This window comes from Protopterus annectens, chromosome 3.part0, assembly GCF_019279795.1.
Source record: "Protopterus annectens isolate FY-2018-M chromosome 3.part0, PAN1.0, whole genome shotgun sequence".
Taxonomy (NCBI): domain Eukaryota; kingdom Metazoa; phylum Chordata; order Ceratodontiformes; family Protopteridae; genus Protopterus; species Protopterus annectens.
The window spans coordinates 1,037,279,301-1,037,303,882 of NC_056731.1; positions in this window are offsets into that span (position 1 = coordinate 1,037,279,301).

Here is a 24,582-nt window from a genome sequence, read left to right on the forward strand (position 1 = left end):
CATTTCAGAAGCTGTCACTATAGGCTGGAAAGAGTGCCACATTAGGATATAAAATTCAAACAGATAACTCTCATGTAGTTTAGAGCCAACCAAATGTAGCAGAAACTATCCTGGGCAGGCATGAGGAGAATGTCAAGCCACATAGTAGGATGCACTGTCCCTGTTCCCTAGTACTATGTGCTTGCTGCAGTGCCCATAGAGACTGGTCCCACAAAACCAGCAATCCATGGTTTCACATGTTTGTCTAGTGCTACATAATAAGTGCACAGATTCAGCAGTGTCTAAGTGACAACATGAATTGTGTAAGGAACATCTTTCAATGATGCTTATATATCTGCTAGAATACATGGTGAGAGCACTAAAGGCTGCGACACAGGTAATTCTACTCATGGGTGTGTTACAAATATCTTCTGAAAATGATCACTTTCTTCTTGTGATTTGTGACTCAGTGATTATGGAATCCAAACATGTGTTTTTGGTCTAACACTGTACACACATACAGAAAAGTACTTAAGAAGACATTAATTCTGCATGCCATAGTACAATACTTCTGATGTGATAGCCTTTCTGGTATTAGTCTGGTCTTCCACTATTCTGATGTAGGCTTATATGGTGAACTTAACTGTGATCAGATTGTGTCATTCTAGTACTGATTTTATTTGCCAGACATTGGTCTCTCCGTTCTATTTCCATTTCCTTTGTCTACATACTGCCTTCCAGCTTGTTGTCAAACAGCAGTTTATCTTGTCATCTACCTAAATGTCATGCGATAAATCATGCATATGATCAAGCAACAGAAGTTTCTACTGCTGCTTCACAGCTCCACCTGTCCTGATCTCCGCTTGTGTTATCTTTTTGTACACTTATTCGTGTGTACTTAGGTCAAATTATTTTAGTGTTCTCTATGAGTGCCATGCGAACATTGAAATGTTAGTTATTTTGAAAAATATTTTCATTCGTGTTTAAAATGTGTATAACTTATGCAAGTGAATTGATAGTACTGCCACATTTTCAGTCATAATCTTGGTAATTCAGCTTTTCAGAGAGATCATTCGTAAATGATTGAAAACTGCTGACTTGCAGCATTCATAGCATATTGGCTAAAACACTGCAAAGAGTTATTCACCTGCAATTCGTAAAACAACTAACATATAATATTTTCAGCAAATAGCAGCATGGATATAGAGTAAGCCAGAGCACCAACACTACATTTGCCTTCCTGCAAAACTGGATGTTCATAACAAACTATAACAATAGCTTCATAGCAAACATTGTCTACATAGACATTCCAAAGTCCTTTGACTTTCTGAATCATGACTTGCTTTTCCATTGGATGAAAATAATGATGTTAAGTGAACATGCCCTGCACTGCTTTAATAGCTCCCTGGCCAAAAGGAAAAAGTTTATAGCCTGACAGCCAGCCCACTCCTGTAACAACTCATTATATTTTGGACTGCTCCAGGAATTGTTTCTGAGACATTTCCTTTTGTATAATTTTGCAAGTGACATGCACTAAAACATAAGCGGCCAAGACTAGTACAGTACATTAATAATAATGTAGCATGTAATATGCATGTTTGAGTTCATGTGTGTGGTGTGTGTGTGTGTGTGTGTGTGTGTGTGTGTGTGTGTGTGTGTGTGTGTGTGTGTGTGTGATTCAGTTGATATACACTACATTGACTTATAATAGTAGTTAATTGTATCACAGGTGATTTTATTGATCTGCATAGTATTGGTGTTGAGATGAAGTATAAGTGCTTGGTTATTGAAAGTATGTTCCATACACTTGCATGATATGAAGGCAATACATTCTGTCTTTTAGTGAGATGAGCTGATGGTGAACTAATTTATTAAGTTTTTTCCCCCATTGCTAAGTGATTTCAGAGTTAGTAATTATAATATAGCAGGGGGTTTGGGGTGCAAGGGTGCCTACCCACCGAACTGTAGCACAAGTAGTAAATATAGCAATGATCTGTTAGTAGGGTACCATTGACAGTACTAAAAAGGAAACAATTTAATGTGCATGTCAGGTTTGTAGTCACCAGTATTATGTGTTATTGCACAGTAGTGGAGATTGGAGGTTTCTGCTGCCTACCCTGCTGTGCAGTCACTGAGTTAGTAAATGAAAATATGAGAGTTGCAGAGATATGAAGAGTTCAGAGTTGTGGATTTCCCATACAAACTTAATGCTTTTAGTTTTTTTTTTTTTTTTTTGTTTTTTAATAATTGTAATGAATTAATTGGGTCCAGTGGTCGGTTTACTGATATACTGAATCTTAGCGTAGTACACATAATTCAGTATAGGTCCTAAATATAAATGAGAACACCAACAATAATTTATTTGCCTATGCCACTTAAACTAGTTTGTGGCTGTGTAGACAATGACACAGAGCATAATGATCCATAGGCTATATTTATTTATAGGATTTTACTCAGTGAATCTGTAACTAGTAATATTATACTTTTCCAGTGATGCCTGTTCATTGGCAAAGGGCATTTGGAAATTGATCTTCTTCAAAGCACTCTTCAGAGCTTTGTATTACATGTTATACAAATCACAGACATTTTGATGACTGATATTTACATCAGCTGTGCTTTGACTTTTTAATTAAATACAGAAGAGTATTGCATTTATTTATTTATTTTGATGTGTTATCTATACTAGAGTAATAAGAATTCAGTCTCATCAGCTGACATTTGATTGATAAAAAACATTCAAAATAAATTCAGTTTATGCCATTGAAGAGGGGTTTGACTTTTGCTGCTTACATATTTTAAGTATGCTAGTGACACAATTTTCACAAGTTCCGTGAGTGACATTTCACAATTTTGCAACTTATGACTGCTCTGTATGATGTGAGCTTTAACTGCAGTGTAGCTCTAGTTGCCAGCTGTTAACTGCTACTGGCATAGAAGTCAAGGATTTTAGTATTTCCTGTTTTCTTGGCAGTACACTAAAGCTAAAGTATTAATAACAATGCAATTTTCCTCAGAATTCTAAATATGTATCATTGTAAGTTGTTGTCAACATATCAAGTACATCAGAATTGCATTCATTGCTTGTCTTTCACTACAGGATTAATGAATGCTTTGTTGTGGAACATAGGATTAAAATGAATTGCGGAATAGAGCTTCCTGTGACTTGTGTTTTGAAGTATACATGCTAAAAACAGTGTTAATCATATGTTCTTACATTTTACAAAAAAAAAAAAAAAAAGAAAGAAAGACAATAAAGAACATTTTGTCAATGTAATATATAAAAAGCCATGCAAGCTTGAAATGCTATGCATATAATTTTCACACTGTTAAAGCAATTCAGAATATTGGTTGGGACAAAAGAAGCCAAAAATTATATATATATATATAAAAAAAAAAATATATATATCTACATATATATATATATATATATATATATATATATATATATATATATAAATAAATAAATATATATATATATATATATATATATATATATATATATATATATATATATATACTATATAGATGTATGTATATGAACATTACTTATATTACTGAATTATTGTTTCATCCAGTTTTTTTATGAATGTATGAATGTGTATTGAAAATTATGTAACATATATAGTTTCATAGTTTCATAGTTTAGTTTCATAGTTTAGTACTAGGCTATCTGCCCTGGGGCATTGATAAGCCTAGCCATAGTGATGTGTCTTTTGCCACCCCATGAAATGGTACAAAAATGTACAGAATAAATTTAGAATACTGTGCCTCTGTCTAGTAGTGACACAGCGAAGGTCCTCTTATATAATAGAATTAGTTTACTGTGCCCCTGTCTATCAGTGACACAGATGTGACCCCTTAGGGTAAACTTATGATCTCCCATCCACTCATCAAGATTTCTCTTGAAGAGAGTCAGTGAGGGGCTCTGTCTAATATGAACTGGGATCTTGTTCCAAAGCATGGGAAGCCTCTGGGTTATGAATCAATCCCTCCAGCATGTCCTATTCATACTTGTGCTGAGGTTTAAGTCTTTAGCTCTCGTGGTCCTGATGGATTTGGATTTTTTGAGGTGGAGCATGTCCATCAGATCCTGATTGGACATGGCCTTGTACGTCAGGCAGAGATCACCTCTGAGCAGGCGGTATGCTACTGAATAGAGCTGAAGTTTCTTTAGTCTGGCAGAATAAGACATATGTTGGACACCGTTGATCCTCTTGGTGAGGTACTTTTGTGGTCTCTCCAGCTGTTGCAAATGCCGGGTGAGGTACATACCAAATGGGGCATTGTACTCAATCATGGGTCTGATGAGGGAGGAGTATTAGGGTACAATGACATCCTTGGATCTGCATGTGAATCCCTTCATGATGAGGTGTGCAAGGTAGAATGTTTTTCTAACCACTTTGGCAATGTGGGTGTCAAATGAGGGGTCGCTGTTGACTTGGGTCCCTAGGTCTCTGATACTTTTTCCGTACTCAGTGGGTTGCTGTCTATGTGATAATTTGTGGGTACTTTGTTTTTCCCAAAGGGGATGACTATACATTTTTTGGGATTTAGTTTAAGGCCGTGACTCCGGCACCAGTTGTCCATTTCTGTGAGGCCTTTTTGTAGGATGTATGTGTCTGCTGGTGTATCGACTATGGCGACTAGTTTGCAGTCATCTGCGAACTTTGTCAGCCACAACCCTCCCATGTTTGCTTTAACATCTGAGAAATAAATGCCGAACAAGAGGGGTCCCAGGACAGATCCCTGTGGGACACCACTTGTGACTGGCTTTGAGTCTGACATTGCCCCAGTGATTTTAACTTTATGGGTTCTGTCCTTTAGCCAGTTTGCAACCCATCTAGTGACATAAGGGTTTACGTTTAAGCTGTTGAGCTTATCTATGATGCCTGACTGGGGTATTGTGTCGAAGGCCTTAGCCAAGTCCAGGTAGGCTGTATGGACTGCTTTGCCCTCATCAATGGCTCTAGTGACTGTTTCAAAAAAGTCAACCAGGTTCAAAAGGTAAGATCTGCCCTTTACAAAGCCGAACTGGGTGGGATCAAGTGTCTGTAAGTCCCCTATGTCTCTGTTTATGAGTTCCATAATGATTCTTTCCATAGCTTTGCAGACCAGGCTGGTTAAGCTTATGGGGCGGTAGTTCCCAGGGTCTGTAGAGGTACCCCTTTTGTTGAGTGGGACCACTGTTGCTGTACGCCAGTGTTCAGGTACATATCCTGCAGTAAGGCTAAGGTTAAATAGCATTTTTATGTGCGGGTTTAGCTCCTCTTGGAGTTCACGTAGCACGCAACCCGGGATACCGTCAGGTCCCATTGATGCTGTGTTTTTAGCTTTGTTGAGGGTGGTTCTCACTTGGACATCTGAGATGACAGGGAGATTACATTCAGCTGGGATAAGTATTTCTTCTCTTGGGGGTGTGGGAGGGGAGAAATTTTCCATGCTCTCTCTGTATATATATAAATATATATATAAATATATATATATATATATATATATATATATATATATATATATATATATATATATATATATATATGTATATATATATATATATATATATATATATATATATATATATATATATATATATATATATGTGTGTGTGTGTGTGTGTGTGTGTGTGTGTGTGTGCATGTAAACACAGATATTTGTACAGATATTGATAATATGATAATATATATATATATATATATATATATATATATATATATATATATATATATATATATCTGTGTGTGTGTGTGTGTGTGTGTGTGTGTGTGTGTGTGTGTGTGTTTTATATATATTTGGTGAGAGAGAGATCTTTTTTAACTAGTAAGCTTCTGCATTATATAAAGATGAACACTAATGGATGTCCTGTATTTTTTCATTTGCTTCTTAATGTAGTCTACACAAAACACTTAATGCATTGCAGGAATCTGTCCTTGCATATCAAGAAAAGGCAAAGCTCTATAGTTTGATGTAATACCGAATTATGTACAGGAAATAAAATGCAAGGTTCACACTGTGAAAGGAAATGTTTTTCATAGTCTGTTGGTGCAATTTTATTCGGTCCGATTTAATTGAACCTGCTACTCCTTGCATCTGGTAGTATTTTATTGAAATTGGTTTTGAAATTATAGAAAGGTAGTAGGGAGAAAATCACTGAGTTAGAACCCTGATGTTTTCAATTAGTCTGCATGGAAAGATAAAACTGTTGTCCATGCAGTGGAGTTAATAGCAAAAAGAAGGGAATTACTGCTAAATGTCATCCTAGCCACCTAAATTCAAAATCATATCAGAAGCAGACTATATCACAGCCATACAAAAGGCATACTGATCACAGGTAACTATGGTTGTCATGTAATGATAAGGTAATACATTGCTCAAAAGATTATGTTCTTATAATGTAAAAAAAGGACATTTTGTAAAACATATTAAGTGAAACCATGGGGACAATCTGTTATACTACACAAAAACAGAAAATAAAGCAATAGAATTACACTAAATTTTTAATGGATGATTTCTGCCCAGAAATTTATTTGGGAGCAGGTGTTAACTAGATACAATGAAATAGCATATTATACTTCTTATGACAGAAAATCAAGCAAGCTAAGAGCATGCGTATACCATTATCTCCTTCTCTTATTCTTTTGCTTTTCATATGAGATTTCCGTTTTCAGAGGTCTTTCCTGCTATACTTCCTGGTTACTTTTTGGTATAATCATAAATGATGTCATCCATTTCTGAATCTCATCAAAGCCTTTGCCATCATTCACTTTGTCTCATTGTCTGCTCCAGAAACATGTCAAAATGATGCACCAGTTGAAATCATCTGTTGGAAAATTAATATCATGTCATCTGAAACTGCATGTAAATATCAGAAAATGTTAGGGCTGATGGAGGATGCATTACTGTCTTTTTCCCCAAACACTCTTAAACCCCAGTGGCAGTTAGATTCATTTTGTTAATTCACATTTTAAGTGCTTTTTGCCCCCATTCCTACAACACTCAAACTTCCCCGAGTAAAATCTTTACCATTTGTTCCGCACACTATGAAATTAATCCACTAGAGTATTAGGGAAAGGGTGACCCGTGATAGTGGTGCTGCGGTTGCGTTGTCGCCTCACAGCAAGACGTTGTCACATTCGATTCTCAGCTAGAGCGTCTTCTGTGTGGAGGCATGCGTGAATGGGCGTGCGTTCGTTGAAGGTTGTGCATCAGGGCTGGTAAATCGGCATGTAAAAATCCGCTACCAAACATTAGCGGACCGTAGTTCTGCTGTGGCGACCCCTAACCAGGATAAGCTGAAAGACGCAACAGAGTATTAGGGAAAGGGTAATCCAGAGAGACCGGAGTACAGACAGCCATTAGGGCTGCTTGTGCCTCTGCATGCATCCAAGAAACATGGGCAATTCATGTAATACCTCACACAACCTGCAGGGAGAAATGAGGTTTGCATCAGCAATGGGATTCACTGTCTTCCTGCTGACAATGCATGCTCCTGTACATTTGTTAATACCACTTAGGGAGCCAACCCCCCCCCCCCAATCCAACCCTAGACACACACACACACACACACACACACACACACACACACACACACACACACACACACACACACACACACACACACACACACACACACACACACACCAAACCAGGACGTACACAGTTATACCATGTCTCCTCCAATTTAACAGGTTGTGGTTATATGCATTGTCTTGCATTCTACGTTTTTTCAGAATGGGCATACTCCCCATCTTATCTGTATCTATATATATATCTAGCAATCTGTCTATCTGTATCTGCTAACTGGGTAAACTTAACATGCCCAATTGTCCTTCTTCAGAGGTTTTCCAGGAGCACTATCTGGATAGGTAGCTTCCTTTTGCTAGCTTTGTCAATTCCCAATGCTAGTAATCAAACTCAGGTCATGTAGCCCATAATGCTGGCTTTATCTTGTATACCAGCAAAGTAAGCAACACAAATGTGACTGCAAATTAGATCTGCACAAAAATTGCATTCACTTCGCTTTGTTTTTCTTAGTAACAATGCATGTATATTATTATATATGTCTGAAAATATTCATGTCTTTACCATTCAATTGATATATTTGCAGTTAAAAAAATAAATAAGTAAAACTTAAAATCTTGTTTGTCTTTCTGGACTTAACTCCCCCAGCAAAATAAAGTTTATGAAGTTTGGAATCAACGGGGACATTTATCCTCACTTCTTTATCCCTCAGTTCTGTTTACAGCTGAGTTGTCCCCTGTTTGTCTGTTAAATGTTTCTATACTATCTGTTAGCTACAGTGCAATAATGTAGCTAGCTAGAGAGAGAGGGAGAGAGAGATGGTAGCTAGATAGGTAGATGGATACTTTTGTTGCATATGAGACAAGACACAAAGTAAGAGCACATGACAGATGGCAGAGAAACAAAATGACTAGATGCAACAAAGGAAATGTTTCCATCTAGAAGGCAAATAAATTAAAGGGGAAGATTTGACAACAATATTAGTAAATAATGTATTATTGAATATAACAGATGTAACTCAAGTAGATTATTATGGCTACAAAAGTGAAGCAAGTATGTAAAATCAGTAATAGGTTGATGAGGTCTACTGGACATTGTGAAGCATATCCATTTGTCTAGAATTTCACACATGGACCCGGTATTTACTCCTGTAAGATATAAGCATTTATTTGTTGTTTCATATTGTGACACATTTTGGATGTAGCTTATAGTTCAGCAGTGTGACAATGCTGCCATATCCTCGCACATAACATTGTACTGAAGCAATGCATCTCGCTCAATGGATGTTTTGCTAATGCATTGCATTGCATTGTGATGGACACTGGATTCAAAATTATGCACATACCAGTCCAGTCATCATCATCAGCATATACAAATGTGTTTTATTTTACTCCACGGCAAAAGTAATATCACCAGCATATTTTAATTAGTAACACGTTTGTCTGGACTAGAACTTAGCTATTGTTTACCTTTTCCAGTTCTTAACAAAAATTGCAACATTATCTCAGAAAAAGCTGAAGATTACTGATAGAAAAAAAGACAAGATAATCCTTACTCATGAATGGTTTGAACTGATATAAAAATCATGAAAGAACATCAGTGAAACAGACCTTGAAATGTTGCTTTTCTGATATGTATTCTTCCATGCATGACGTCACATGTCAGATAACTGAAGCATCATTCATGCTCATTGCAATTTTCTGTTGTGTTCTGTGTGTTATATGTTATTAGAAACATTTTAAATTTACACCCACCGCCTAGCAGCCACTGTGATCTAAGTCTGCATGTTATGGCAAGAAAGACACTAGTAACATAAATAGTAACATATCACTGAATATCTAGGATAACAGCCCAGGTAGGTCTACACAGTTATTTAAGCTACCAGCAGTTAGAAATGGGAATGGGTATTGTAAAAAAGGCTTCATCTGCAAATATAGAGGATTATGATCAAGCCCCTGATCATGACTAGCAGGTTGTTTGTCTATAACAAGAATAGCTTGAAAGTATCTTGAAATTTACTTTGATACTGAAGGTGAAAGTCTTGGCATCCATATCGACAACACATAGCAACAAGAATTAAGACTGAAGAGGCATGACCATGTTATTTTCTAGTAAAGATAACTTTACTTGTTCCCATGTAGTGCAATAGCTAAGAGAAAGCTGTATCAGTGGTCTGTGTTTTACTGCTTTAAAAGTTGTAACACATCTGCCAAACAAAGACTGATTATTACAGGTGAGTGGTGTGAGGTGCATAGAGCTTTACCGTACATGTAAATACTTCATACAGTGGCTGAAAGGAGTACACTAACATGCTTTAAAACTCAGTGTGCTTTATGGTGGCTGTTTATTGCTGTTAATTTTCTAAACTGAGGATAGAGTTTAACAGTTCTTAGGTATCATTCTGAAGTCAGAAAGGTACTATTATAGGTTCATTGAGTAGTACTAAGCTAACTGCCCTTGCAAGCCATTTTAAGCCTAGCCAATTATCCCTTGTGAGACTCAAACCCTGCAACTTGTGCTCGTAAGGCAAACACATTAACCATTAGGCCACCCTCCCAACTTAGAATGCCTGTCTTCCTATAGACTTTGGAAAGTAATTGTGGCCATCTATGCAACATATATAAAAGTATTCTGGGTCTGGATTCATAACTCTATCCAGTTTTAAGACATACAAATTAATTTATTTCACTGATTTAAATTTTTTTCTACAGGAGGAAAAAATTCAATCATTCACTCCCATGGAAGTGGTCACAGTAAAAGTATGTTCAGCAGAGCCATGGATGTCATGTGCATGGATACAGCTGAATGGATGTAGGTGTTTATGTTTGAGTATGTGTGTGTGTGCATTTGTGTGTGTGTGTGTTTATGTGTGCGTGTGTGTGTTTGTGTGTATGTGTGCGTGTGTGTGTGTGTGTGTGTGTGTGTGTGTGTGTGTGTGTGTGTGTGTGTGTGTGTGTGTGTGTTTGTTTTGTGTGCATGATGTGTGCATGTGTGACTGCCTATCTTTCTATCAGTACACCTTTTCACATTATGGGAGGTACAGATAATTCAGTGATGCCAACTCTGTATGCATGTGTGTGTGTGTGTGTGTGTGTGTGTGTGTGTGTGTGTGTGTGTGTGTGTGTGTGTGTATGTATGAATGTGTGTCTGCATGTCTGTCTGTCTCTATGTCCATTGGTCTATCTTTCTGGTCAAGCTATGGACAATAATTCAGGATACCAACTCTGTTTTTTATTGTATGCATGTGTGTGTGTGTGTGTGTGTGTGTGTGTGTCTGTGTAATAGACCATGCATGCAGGTGTGGTCAATGCGTGTGTGGAAGTATTCTTCGATGTGTGTGTGTGTGTGTGTGTGTGTGTGTGTGTGTGTGTGTGTGTGTGTGTGTGTGTGTGTGTGTGTGTGTGTGTGTGTGTGTGTGTGTGTGTGTGTGTGTGTGTGTGTGTGTGTGTGTGTGTGTGTGTGCGTGTGTGTGACCAGATGCCTCTGCTAACATGATCCATTGGCGACTATGTTAGTGTTCTCTATAACAGCCTATGATGCATGGGGTACTATAGAGAACACTAGCATAGTCAGGTCTGGCACTGCAGTATTCAATTCAAAGACCTCATAATGAGCTAATAATGATGTGTTTCTGTGCTTGGTTTTACCCTGTGTCTGAATTAGTGATTTCCTCCATCACACTGATTGACTAAATTGCTTTGACCAATTAGTGCAAGCGGAGAGAATTGTTTTCATTCCTATGGGATTGCCTTATCTATTGTCTTTTTACCAGACATTCTTGAGCTAAACATGACAATTCTTCATTATTCCCATGTTACAAAGCATACTCTAAAATATGGACTTAATTATTTGCTCATTAATTCTGACTGCAGACTTTGGAATTAGCAAGTAGAGTTTGAGTCAGGTTAATCTTCGCCATATTCCACTATGTATGACATCAGCTGAACACTTTTTCAGTACATCATTTTGACAGTAAGGATAAATTAGATCCTTTGTCATCATAATCAAACTAAAATTAATTTGTAAACCCCATCATAGGCCTGCCTTCATTACTCAACATCCCTCCATAATTACATGTCACTGCCAGGCCCTCTCTGTGTGTGGCGACATTCACCCCAACACTGGACCAGTCAACCATTCTGACCAAAAACTTTCTTCTAATGCCAAAAATCTCTGCTTCACTACAATTAACATATGCAGTATATGTAACAAAACCACAGAATTCCATGCCTGGTTCTTTCACTTCTCCCCAGATATTGTAGCATTCCCAGAGACCTGGCTAAAACCATATATTGCTAACACTGAAATAATCCCTCCAGGACATAATACACATAGAAATGACCGGCTACAGAAAAAAGGTGGAGGTGTTGCATTAATCTACCATGATACTTTAGCTGTTACACCATATGATAAACCTACACCAACATTCGGAAATATGGAATTATTACTAGTTAAACTTCACATCAACAGAAAACAATTATGTATTGATGTACTCTATATTCCCCAGGTCAAAAATATCTACTCAGGAAGATCTACTATCCTGGACCACCCTCAATATATCAAATGAAACTATCATTCTTGGCGACACAAATATAAATTATCAGACTCTCCTCCCTGACTCCCCAGTAAATAGTATTAACTTGTACAGGTTTATTCAACTCATCTCTAACCCCACTCATAAGGTAAAAAAACAAACAGAATCAACTCTATACTGGATATTCATCTCACACCCTCAAAAATTCAACAAGGCAGGGACCCTACCCAATACCTTTTGTGCCTATCTTTTTGTCTACACCAGAACTCAACTTCAAGTAGACAAACTTCATTGTCTAAGAACAACTAGGAATCTTACCCATTTAAATGAACAACTATTCTTAGAGTCTCTAAAAACCCACAACCAAATTTCTACCACTGGATGAAGAAGTCAACTACTTAAATAGTCTTTTAGATATTCTAGACAGACTTGCCACAAGAAAAGCCTAACCATACCCCTTATGGCTAACTAAACTAAATAGTTACTTCCAGGGATAAAGCCTGGAAGGAATGGCATAGAAATAGAACCCCACAACTTGAACTCAGATATAAACAACTCTGTAACAATGCCAAATAGCAAGTCGTTAATGATTAAAAATGCTGTTTCTCCACTGAACTCACTACCCATAAAATAACCCCAAATTGTTCTGGAACTCTGTTTCCTCTCTCCTAAATCCTGCTACTCAACACAACCCCTCCTCATCTCCTGACAAAGATCCTCAAGCAATTGTCCAAGCCTTCAGTTTTTGTTTTATTGATAATAACCAAAAATGTGTTTTTGATTTCTCTCTTCAAACTAACAAAGTATAATCGGCAACATAAATGACAATACTTTCTAACCACTCCCCCACATCATTTGCATTTCCAACAAATACCCATCCACTCCTCTGTTTACATTATAACCAGTACCCACCTCTCTAGTTAATAAACTGCTCTCAAAACTAAAATCATGCTCCCCCTCTTCCGATGGCCTTCTAGCTGAATACCTAAAACTTGCAGCAAATTCTATAGCTTTTCCAATTAGCATTCTCATTAACCGATCAGTCTCTGAATCATATGTCCCACAACTATGGAAAAACTCAATTATTACTGCCCTTCACAAAGGCGGTAACAGCAGTGATCTATCTAACTACCGGTCCATCTCCATACTTTCACCTCTGTCTTAAATTTTAGAAAAATGTATTCATTCTCAATTGCTAAAACATATCACAGACAATAACATACTTGCACCCACCCAACATGGTTTTCAGCCAGCGCACAGCACAACAGCCTTACTATCATTTACCAACACTGTATACAAAGCTCTTGATGCAGGCCTACTAACATCAGTGATCCTACTAGACCTATCAAAAGCTTTTGATACTGTGTCCCACTCAAAACTACGTTTACAACTTGAGACCATAAACTGCTCCCCACACACACTATCCTGGTTCCATAACTATCTGCAGAACAGAAAAGAATCTGTTAAATGGCAAAGTAAGCAATCATATTACCTGCTCAACAACACAGGCATTCCCCAAGGGTCTGTTCTTGGGCCGTTGCTTTTTAACAATTTTTTTAATAATCTCCATAAAGCATCAAAGCATCCCTGCAAAGTACACTCATTCAATACACATACAATTTGACAATAATTACATCCTCTAGCAACATCTCAGATCTCCTAAAGTTAACACAAAATGCATTTATTTCCATTGAATCATAGCTTAATAAAGCTCAACTGCTACTTAATCCCAAAAAATCTAAACTTTTACTGTTCACAACCAAACCTCTAACTCTAAACTTTAAAATATTCTCTCAAAACAATACATAAATTGAAATTGTAAAAACAGTCAAACTACTTGGTATCACAACTGATGACAAACTATACTTTGAGAATCATATACTCAACTCAATCAAAAAGACTAATTTTAAGCTTGGCAGACTCTATAGGCATAAACTCTAATTGTGTGTGTGTGTGTGTGTGTTTGTTTTGTGTGCATGATGTGTGCATGTGTGACTGCCTATCTTTCTATCAGTACACCTTTTCACATTATGGGAGGTACAGATAATTCAGTGATGCCAACTCTGTATGCATGTGTGTGTGTGTGTGTGTGTGTGTGTGTGTGTGTGTGTGTGTGTGTGTGTGTGTGTGTGTGTGTATGTATGAATGTGTGTCTGCATGTCTGTCTGTCTCTATGTCCATTGGTCTATCTTTCTGGTCAAGCTATGGACAATAATTCAGGATACCAACTCTGTTTTTTATTGTATGCATGTGTGTGTGTGTGTGTGTGTGTGTGTGTGTGTGTGTGTGTGTGTGTGTGTGTGTGTGTGTGTGTGTGTGTGTGTGTGTGTGTGTGTGTGTGTGTGTGTGTGTGTGTGTGTGCGTGTGTGCGTGTGTGTGTGTGTGTGTGTGTGTGTGTGTGTGTGTGTGTGTGTGTGTGTGTGTGTGTGTGTGTGTGTGTGTGTGTGCGTGTGTGTGACCAGATGCCTCTGCTAACATGATCCATTGGCGACTATGTTAGTGTTCTCTATAACAGCCTATGATGCATGGGGTACTATAGAGAACACTAGCATAGTCAGGTCTGGCACTGCAGTATTCAATTCAAAGACCTCGTAATGAGCTAATAATGATGTGTTTCTGTGCTTGGTTTTACCCTGTGTCTGAATTAGTGATTTCCTCCATCACACTGATTGACTAAATTGCTTTGAACAATTAGTGCAAGTGGAGAGAATTGTTTTCATTCCTATGGGATTGCCTTATCTATTGTCTTTTTACCAGACATTCTTGAGCTAAACATGACAATTCTTCATTATTCCCATGTTACAAAGCATACTCTAAAATATGGACTTAATTATTTGCTCATTAATTCTGACTGCAGACTTTGGAATTACCAAGTAGAGTTTGAGCCAGGTTAATCTTCGCCATATTCCACTATGTATGACATCAGCTGAACACTCTTTCAGTACATCATTTTGACAGTAAGGATAAATTAGATCCTTTGTCATCATAATCAAACTAAAATTAATTTGTAAACCCCATCATAGGCCTGCCTTCATTACTCAACATCCCTCCATAATTACATGTCACTGCCAGGCCCTCTCTGTGTGTGGCGACATTCACCCCAACACTGGACCAGTCAACCATTCTGACCAAAAACTTTCTTCTAATGCCAAAAATCTCTGCTTCACTACAATTAACATATGCAGTATCTGTAACAAAACCACAGAATTCCATGCCTGGTTCTTTCACTTCTCCCCAGATATTGTAGCATTCCCAGAGACCTGGCTAAAACCATATATTGCTAACACTGAAATAATCCCTCCAGGACATAATATACATAGAAATGACCGGCTACAGAAAAAAGGTGGAGGTGTTGCATTAATCTAGCATGATACTTTAGCTGTTACACCATATGATAAACCTACACCAACATTCGGAAATATGGAATTATTACTAGTTAAACTTCACATCAACAGAAAACAATTATGTATTGCTGTACTCTATATTCCCCAGGTCAAAAATATCTACTCAGGAAGATCTACTTTCCTGGACCACCCTCAATGTATCAAATGAAACTATCATTCTTGGCGACACAAATATAAATTATCAGACTCTCCTCCCTGACTCCCCAGTAAATAGTATTAACTTGTACAGGTTTATTCAACTCATCTCTAACCCCACTCATAAGGTAAAAAAACAAACAGAATCAACTCTATACTGGATATTCATCTCACACCCTCAAAAATTCAACAAGGCAGGGACCCTACCCAATACCTTTTGTGCCTATCTTTTTGTCTACACCCACAGAACTCAACTTCAAGTAGACAAACTTCATTGTCTAAGAACAACTAGGAATCTTACCCATTTAAATGAACAACTATTCTTAGAGTCTCTAAAAACCCACAACCAAATTTCTACCACTGGATGAAGAAGTCAACTACTTAAATAAAGTCTTTTTAGATATTCTAGACAGACTTGCCCCCACACGTACCAAAAGAGTAAAGCCTAACCATACCCCATGGCTAACTAAGCAAACTAAACAGTTACTTACTTCCAGGGATAAAGCCTGGAAGGAATGGCATAGAAATAGAACCCCACAACTTGAACTCAGATATAAACAACTCTCTAACAATGCCAAATAGCAAGTCGTTAACGATTAAAAATGCTGTTTCTCCACTGAACTCACTACCCATAAAATAACCCCAAATTGTTCTGGAACTCTGTTTCTTCTCTCCTAAATCCTGCTACTCAACACAACCCCTCCTCATCTCCTGACAAAGATCCTCAAGCAATTGTCCAAGCCTTCAGTTTTCGTTTTATTGATAATATCCAAAAATGTGTTTTTGATTTCTCTCTTCAAACTAACAAAAGTATAATCGGCAACATAAATGACAATACACTTTCTAACCACTCCCCCACATCATTTGCATTTCCAACAAATACCCATCCACTCCTCTGTTTACATTATAACCAGTACCCACCTCTCTAGTTAATAAACTGCTCTCAAAACTAAAATCATGCTCCCCCTCTTCCGATGGCCTTCTAGCTGAATACCTAAAACTTGCAGCAAATTCTATAGCTCTTCCAATTAGCATTCTCATTAACCGATCAGTCTCTGAATCATATGTCCCACAACTATGGAAAAACTCAATTATTACTGCCCTTCACAAAGGCGGTAACAGCAGTGATCTATCTAACTACCGGTCCATCTCCATACTTTCACCTCTGTCTTAAATTTTAGAAAAGTGTATTCATTCTCAATTGCTAAAACATCTCACAGACAATAACATACTTGCACCCACCCAACATGGTTTTCAGCCAGCGCACAGCACAACAGCCTTACTATCATTTACCAACACTGTATACAAAGCTCTTGATGCAGGCCTACTAACATCAGTGATCCTACTAGACCTATCAAAAGCTTTTGATACTGTGTCCCACTCAAACTACGTTTACAACTTGAGACCATAAACTGCTCCCCACACACACTATCCTGGTTCCATAACTATCTGCAGAACAGAAAAGAATCTGTTAAATGGCAAAGTAAGCAATCAGATTACCTGCTCAACAACACAGGCATTCCCCAAGGATCTGTTCTTGGGCCCTTGCTTTTTAACAATTTTTTTAATAATCTCCATAAAGCATCAAAGCATCCCTGCAAAGTACACTCATTCAAAACACATACAATTTGACAATAATTACATCCTCTAGCAACATCTCAGATCTCCTAAAGTTAACACAAAATGCATTTATTTCCATTGAATCATAGCTTAATAAAGCTCAACTGCTACTTAATCCCAAAAAATCAAAACTTTTACTGTTCACAACCACACCTCTAACTCTAAACTTTAAAATATTCTCTCAAAACAATACAGAAATTGAAATTGTAAAAACAGTCAAACTACTTGGTATCACAACTGATGACAAACTATGCTTTGAGAATCATATACTCAACTCAATCAAAAAGACTAATTTTAAGCTTGGCAGACTCTATAGGCATAAACTCTAATTGGACAAGTCTACCAAGTTGAAACTAGATAATAGTTTACTTCTACCCTCCCTCCTCTATGGTTGCCCCATTTTCACTAACCTACACACATCTCTCTTGAACAAACTGCAGTTGTACTACTATAAAATAGTCAAGTTTGTCTCCAGCATGCCAACTCATATACATCATTGCCTGGCCATTAAATCTATAAACTGGTTTGAGTTCTCTCATTACCTACATTACTCCCAACTTACTCCCACCCACAAACTAGTAAATAATCCAAACTTCTGCCCTTTCCTTCAAACTATAATACAAACACACACCCCTACTCTGCATCTTAGGTCCTAACAGACATCTCTTAACTATAACTAAACCCTACAAAAGAGCTGGACAATGTCTCTATTCCCATGCCATTGCCAAACTTTGGAATGCACTCCCTCTCTCTTACTCAACTAGACTCTTTAAAAACATTTAAATTTGCAATAAAAGAACACTATCTCAATAACCTTGTCTGTTCTTGTCATCATATAATTAAAGCAGCTTAAATGTTTTGACCACTATACACTACAAATACTTTTACTAACTTAATATAGTGGCAATTTACACTATATGTCATTGTATCCGATCTCGCATGCTTTCTTTATTTCTGTGGCTGAATAAACAGAATTGGTTAATGAGCCCTCTTACTTATGAGAATATACAAACAGAATTACTAAAAATCTAACACACTATATTTATTTTCTTGCATACCTCTATAATATGTATTTGTCTTGTGTATCTACTTCAATTTGTATTGTGTAAAAACTTTCTTGACTTTCAAAGTTAAGCTGATGTTATGTAAAAATTTCAATTGGTCATTGGCCCAGTGGACTTTCCCGGTCAACAAATGTCAATAAATAAATAAATAAATAATTTCCAGACTCTTAAAATAGTTGAGAAATGGCCTACAGCACAATATCTATTACTCAGCTAATAAAAAGGACATAAACATGCTGAGAAATACTAATCCTAAATGTATTTGTTTGCCACTCAGATGCACCTTTGCATCTGGATGGCAGCCAATCATTCGACTTCCTCAGCCCTACATATATCCATTTATTAAGGCTAACACCTCTCACAGATTAAAATGTGGCTATTCCTTTCCTGGAATTCATATCTATTCCCTCTTGCATAGGAGCCAGCTAGGAATTTTTCACCACTTTTATATCTGACTCTCCTCATAACTGTGGTGGCAGATAGGCACCTAACTCTTCTTGCAGTTCTTCTCTTTGCCAAGGAGGCAGCTAAGCATAACTCTAGTAAACTAATATCTACAAAACATCTTCGCTTTTATCTATTTCTTTTCATAGCCTCGGTGACAGCTTGTCCTCCTTGCCTTGTAGGCAGATAAGCAAAACTCTAAAACATTAATGTTTCTGGAATACATATCTTGGTAGCAGCCTGGTATTAATCTTTATTGTATATCCAACTCTCTTCAAGACCTGGGCAGCTAGGTACCCAACTCCTTTTTCAGGTTTATTCTTTGCCTAGGTAGAAGCTAGACATAATTATAATACATCAGCATCCAGTAACTATACAGTCGACGTGGCTGCAAGCATCTGTCTCTTCATCTAACTCTCTTACTTATTAGGGAGACAGGCAAACCTCTAATACATCATTCATATTATTCAACTATTGTAGCAACTTCACTTATTCCTCAACCTGCATTATAATGTTCTCTCACCTTAACTCTACACCTTACCTTACCTTCTTTAAACTTTAAACTTCCTATAACTTTATCCAGATATCACTACACCAGACTTGGTTTCTGCCTTAATCCTTTATTCCTCTATTATCTTCCTTTAATTGTATGGAAATATCACTACACTCAGCAGCTAGGTAGCTCAATAATTACACCCTTTTCATGTATGGTGAGTAATATTTTCTCCTCCTTACTGGTTATCCATTATTGCTCAAATTTTCTTTGCATGTTACCCTTATTAATCATTTCCTGCATTCCTTAAGTCTTTTAATCTTTTCTTTGATGCCATCTCTTATTCGTCCTAATTTACGCTTCATTAAATCCCTGCTCTCTGCACTATAATCTCAATTTACCTTAGACATTCCTTCACTTTATGAATGGGAACAACCCTTCTTAGCAGCCTCACCTTGATCACAGACAATTTAACATCATAGAAATCAAGAAGGTATACATACAACCCTCAAACAGGCTGTAATTTCACAATAAGAAAACATATAAATCTTAATTTCAACATTGTTAGTCACTCGTTTCAAGAAGAGAGTTTTTAATTTAAACAATGCATAAAAAACACACAAAACAGCAACCATTTTAAAAATCTTATTGACTCAATTTTTAACACTTGTTAAAATGCTCATCATTTTCAGGTAACATCCATAACAATCCTGGCCCTGCACAGTACAGACATAAGAAATTTGTCTGACTCAACTCTTTTAATATTAACAACTAATGGATAACTGCTGAAACATGGTTAAACATACACTGATTACACACTGTAACCATTCCATAAACCTCAGTGAAGGACATCTTCTGTCCTTTAAATTACACACAAGCTAATTATGAAATAATTTCAGATAAAGCTCACAGATATGCTATGGAGTTAGTCTTCCAGTAAAACAAAACTCCTTACTGGAAATCTTTGCTTTTAATAAGTGCAATACAACCCATGACATGGCTACACATGGGTCTATTGTCACTTTCACTAGGCAAAAAAGCATACTTCTTAGCCTCAATATACATATCCCTCTTTCACCAGTAAATATTGTACACAAGAACAATCCTTCAAATCTTTCCAACTGACATTTCTAAAATACCATTCTGCTAGTCGACTTCAATTATAATGTCATTGCCTCAGGCTCTAAACTGCTTCATAAAACTGCTACTCAAATTCAACTTAAAATGGCCTGCTAAGGAGCCTAAAAGATATATCTTTATAACAAATAAAGACCCCACAGTCAACCTCATAATAACTATCCTAAAAGAAAGATGTACTATGGTTTCAATGATCACTACCCTGTTATTTCCACATGGTTGTTCAAACCTTTAGAAGCTCTACCCCCCCCCAAACAATATTGTTGACTCAACCACAATTTGTCTTTTTTACCTCTGTCAGATATAAAAAAAATCATTATTCCCTACTATCCAAAAGAAGAATTAGAGGATGACTATGCCCTTGGCTAAATTGAGACCACTTAATGATGCAAGAAAGAGACAATGCTTAAAAACCTGGAAACAAAATCTAGATAACCACTATCTCAATAAAAAGTACCTTACTTTTAGAAGAGCTACAAGAACAGGAACAGCAATAGCAACTATTGGCTAGGTGGATAATAATCTGCAAGCTTTTTGCCTAGTATTTACCTATAAACCTATGAAAAAATGAAGCTGAAGCACACTATTTGCAACAAAACAACAACTTCTAATAGTAAACCTAAGCTCTTCTAGAAAGAAATAAAATATATTACAGGATCGACCAATGACCCTCCCTTTCTACCCTGCCTCCTTAGCCAGTAACTATTCAAACTTTGCAGAAAGGTACAACACCTTCCTTAAGTCTTCTTAACATACTGTTAAAGAAAATTTTAACTCCTCCATTTTTTCATATCTAGAGGTTGAAGGGGACTCCACAACTCAGTTCTACCTATTAGCTGAGTGTGAAGTCACATTCATTCACCACCCTCTCAGAAAATCATCTGATAACCTTCCCAAGAACCTTACACACATTTTTACCTCTCAAAGCAGGCAGTTTAACATGTCCTTTCAAACATTTTGTTAGTATTACCCTTCCTAAGCCTCACCTCACCAAATACTCCAAAGATTTCTAGCTTATCTCAAATTTCCGCCATATAACAATAAAAGCTACTATAAAACCATTATTTAAATGCATTAATAGCTATGGCCTAATACTGGCTAACTAAGAAAATTTTGGAATGGCTTTAGCACCTCTACTGCACTATTTCCTGCAACCAATAGTGCTAACTCTCATATGAATGATAGACTTATCACACAACAAGACTCCTTGTTGATATGACTCATGCCTTTGAGACTGTCATCAATAAAGTAGTGCTGCAAAAACAAAAAAAAATCAAGGCATAACTTTGGTGATAACACCATATCACATGGTTTTAAAATTATCTCACCAAAAGATACATTTAGATTTTTGCATACAACCAATAGTCTTCAAAAGGTATACTCATATTGGAGTTTGCCAAATATCTGTTCTTGGACATCTTCTTTTCTTAAAGTTTATCAACAAATATAGCAGAAAACTTGCATAGTCTCAATCGCACATTCTATGCTGATGATATTTGACTTTAGAAGGCAATAAATCATATACAGACCTGCAAGCACAGTTGCAGATAAGCTTCTTTAAACTATGTTTGTAGACATCTACTAACAAACTGCTTCTTAGTTTAACAAAAAGAAATGCAATGCGTTTTCTCCTTCCCAAGCAACTGCTGGTTACTGTCTCTCCTTTTCAAAGACACTATGGATAATACAATCCCTAATGTCCCAAAATGCAAATCCTTAAGCTCACCTCTTGACTGATCTCTCACTTTAATGGCCCACATTGGTAATATTACAAATAAAGTGTTTCTCGACTCAAGCTTTATTGCAGGATCTTCCAACTATTTTCTACAGCAACCAGCACTATGATTGGTAAACATGTACAACTACCAAAGCTTCAGTTTAATACCTTACTTCCCCTGCATTCCTTCCACAGTACTCAAAGGATATGGCTTGCTTAAAAAAAACATTTTAGATTTGCATTGTTGGCAGATTTTCAAACAAACCATTAAGGATCATTATGCATCTATACTGGATAGACATAACTGACAGGGCTTCCTATTTATTCAAGTGTCTTCTCTTCAAAGTATTAAAATCTAGGATACAGCTCACAATTAAAATCTAAATTCACATTCAGGTAACAAACCTACATCTTAAAATAGCATCAATGACTATATAACAATTATCAGACCACTATTCAAAAGTAAAACAGGGAAAGGGATTTTACATGAGTAGAACCTACTTCCTGGATTCTCTTAGCTGTTGAAATGAAATTGATATCTACATTGAAAGACTTCAGAAAGCCACTACAGAAACATAATTGATGAAACCATCTCCTAGTGCTACAGGGACAAATGATAACCTAACTACCATCCTTCACAGCATTCCAGAATACATTAACGCCAAACGCTGCATACTATATATGACGTGTACCTCCTTATGATTTATTGATTCATTCAAGCAATTGTTTATTCTATCTTTCTTTGTACATTGTATTGCTAAATTATTTGTTGCCTGAATTATTTACACAATAATAGAATTTGATTTGCTCATTTCAGTGTATAATGATAACTTATGTTACTGTCAATGTGCTATACTTCCTCTAATAAGCCCAGGTCATGGATAAAAAGGGACTGCAGACTAGTCTATTTACCTTGTCAACCAATAGTAAACAAAAATAACTAAATAAATAAATAAATACATACATACATACATATAAACAGTAGCATCTGACTCTGTATTTACAAAGGACCATGCAGATATAAAGAATTCTCCTGTATTCTTCAGACAATTATTTGGTCTCAACCTGAAAAGCTAATACACACTAGAGAAATTCACTAAAATCATCCACTTTTGCAAAGTCTGGAATTTCATTCCTTTATCCAAGAGTAGAATCAAACACTAAAAGCTTCCAACACAAGCTAAAAGAACTAATTAGCCTTTAACTGGGTTGGCATGTGCTTAAATAATGACTAATATTATTAAATTAGCCCATCCTTAAGCGGAGACTTTAACCTCAGAACTGTTCATTCACGACCCCTTGCCAATCATCACAGATGTTATTTATCCGAGTTTCTTTACCCCCATACCATTATCCCATCCATTAAATAACTCTGGAACTACATCACCCTTACCCTTTCTCTTCCATGCCAACCCACACAGTTTCTCCGTCATCTCCAAACTTCTCATTCATCCAAAAATGCTTTCATCTCTTCTCACATCCCCTGCTATTATTTATGCCTGTTTGCCTCTCCTTCTCTAGAAAAGCCTTATATTCCTTAAAGCCTATAACAGTATTATCTAAGCAGTACAGTCTGATACACTTTTTTATTTTTAATATGTACCATATGTGCCATGTTGCACTGGATTTATATACTTAACTTTTAGCCTGAATAATGTGTAACTATATGACAACTACTTCTACTCTACTACTATAAATGTAATTGTATACCCTCTGTCTACTATGTTCTGTAATACCTGTGTATTGAGGAATTTTTTTCACTGGGACTCGAGTGGAAAGGAGCTTTCACAAAGATGTCTATCCTGGTCAAAAACAGAAATAAATAAATAAGAAAAATTGTATATATATATATATATATATATATATATATATATATATATATATATATATGTATATATGTATTTCTCTATATATATCTTTATATATATATATATATATATATATATATATATATATATATATATATATATATATATATAATACAAAGTCCTCCCAGTAGATAGATGCAATGAATAAAAAGAATCCACCCAACAAAGAGATTCAGGAGCACTAAACAGTCATAATTTATTTTATTTATTTATTTTTATTTTATTTATTTTACATACATGTCCAAGAGTATTGTTGCAGGTTAATATAGTGTGTGTGTGTGTGTTCACTCACTCACTCAAAATGTTAAAAATTGAAAATCAAGTTCAAATTCAGCAGTTTTTTTTTTTTGAAACATCATAAACGATGCAATAAACGAGTGTGCAGTATTGGATACATTTTTATTGCATCGTTTATGACTGTTTAGTGCTCCTGAATCTCTTTGTTGGGTGGATTCTTTTTATATATATATATATATATATATATATATATATATATATGTGTGTGTGTGTGTGTGTGTGTGTGTGTGTGTGTGTGTGTGTGGTTTCACTTCATACACTCGAAATGTTGAAATCCTGAAATTCAGCAGTTCGAGTGCATGAAGTCAAAACCATCACAACACCGAAACCCCAGAAAGCTGAAATCACAAATCCAAACACACATACACTACACCA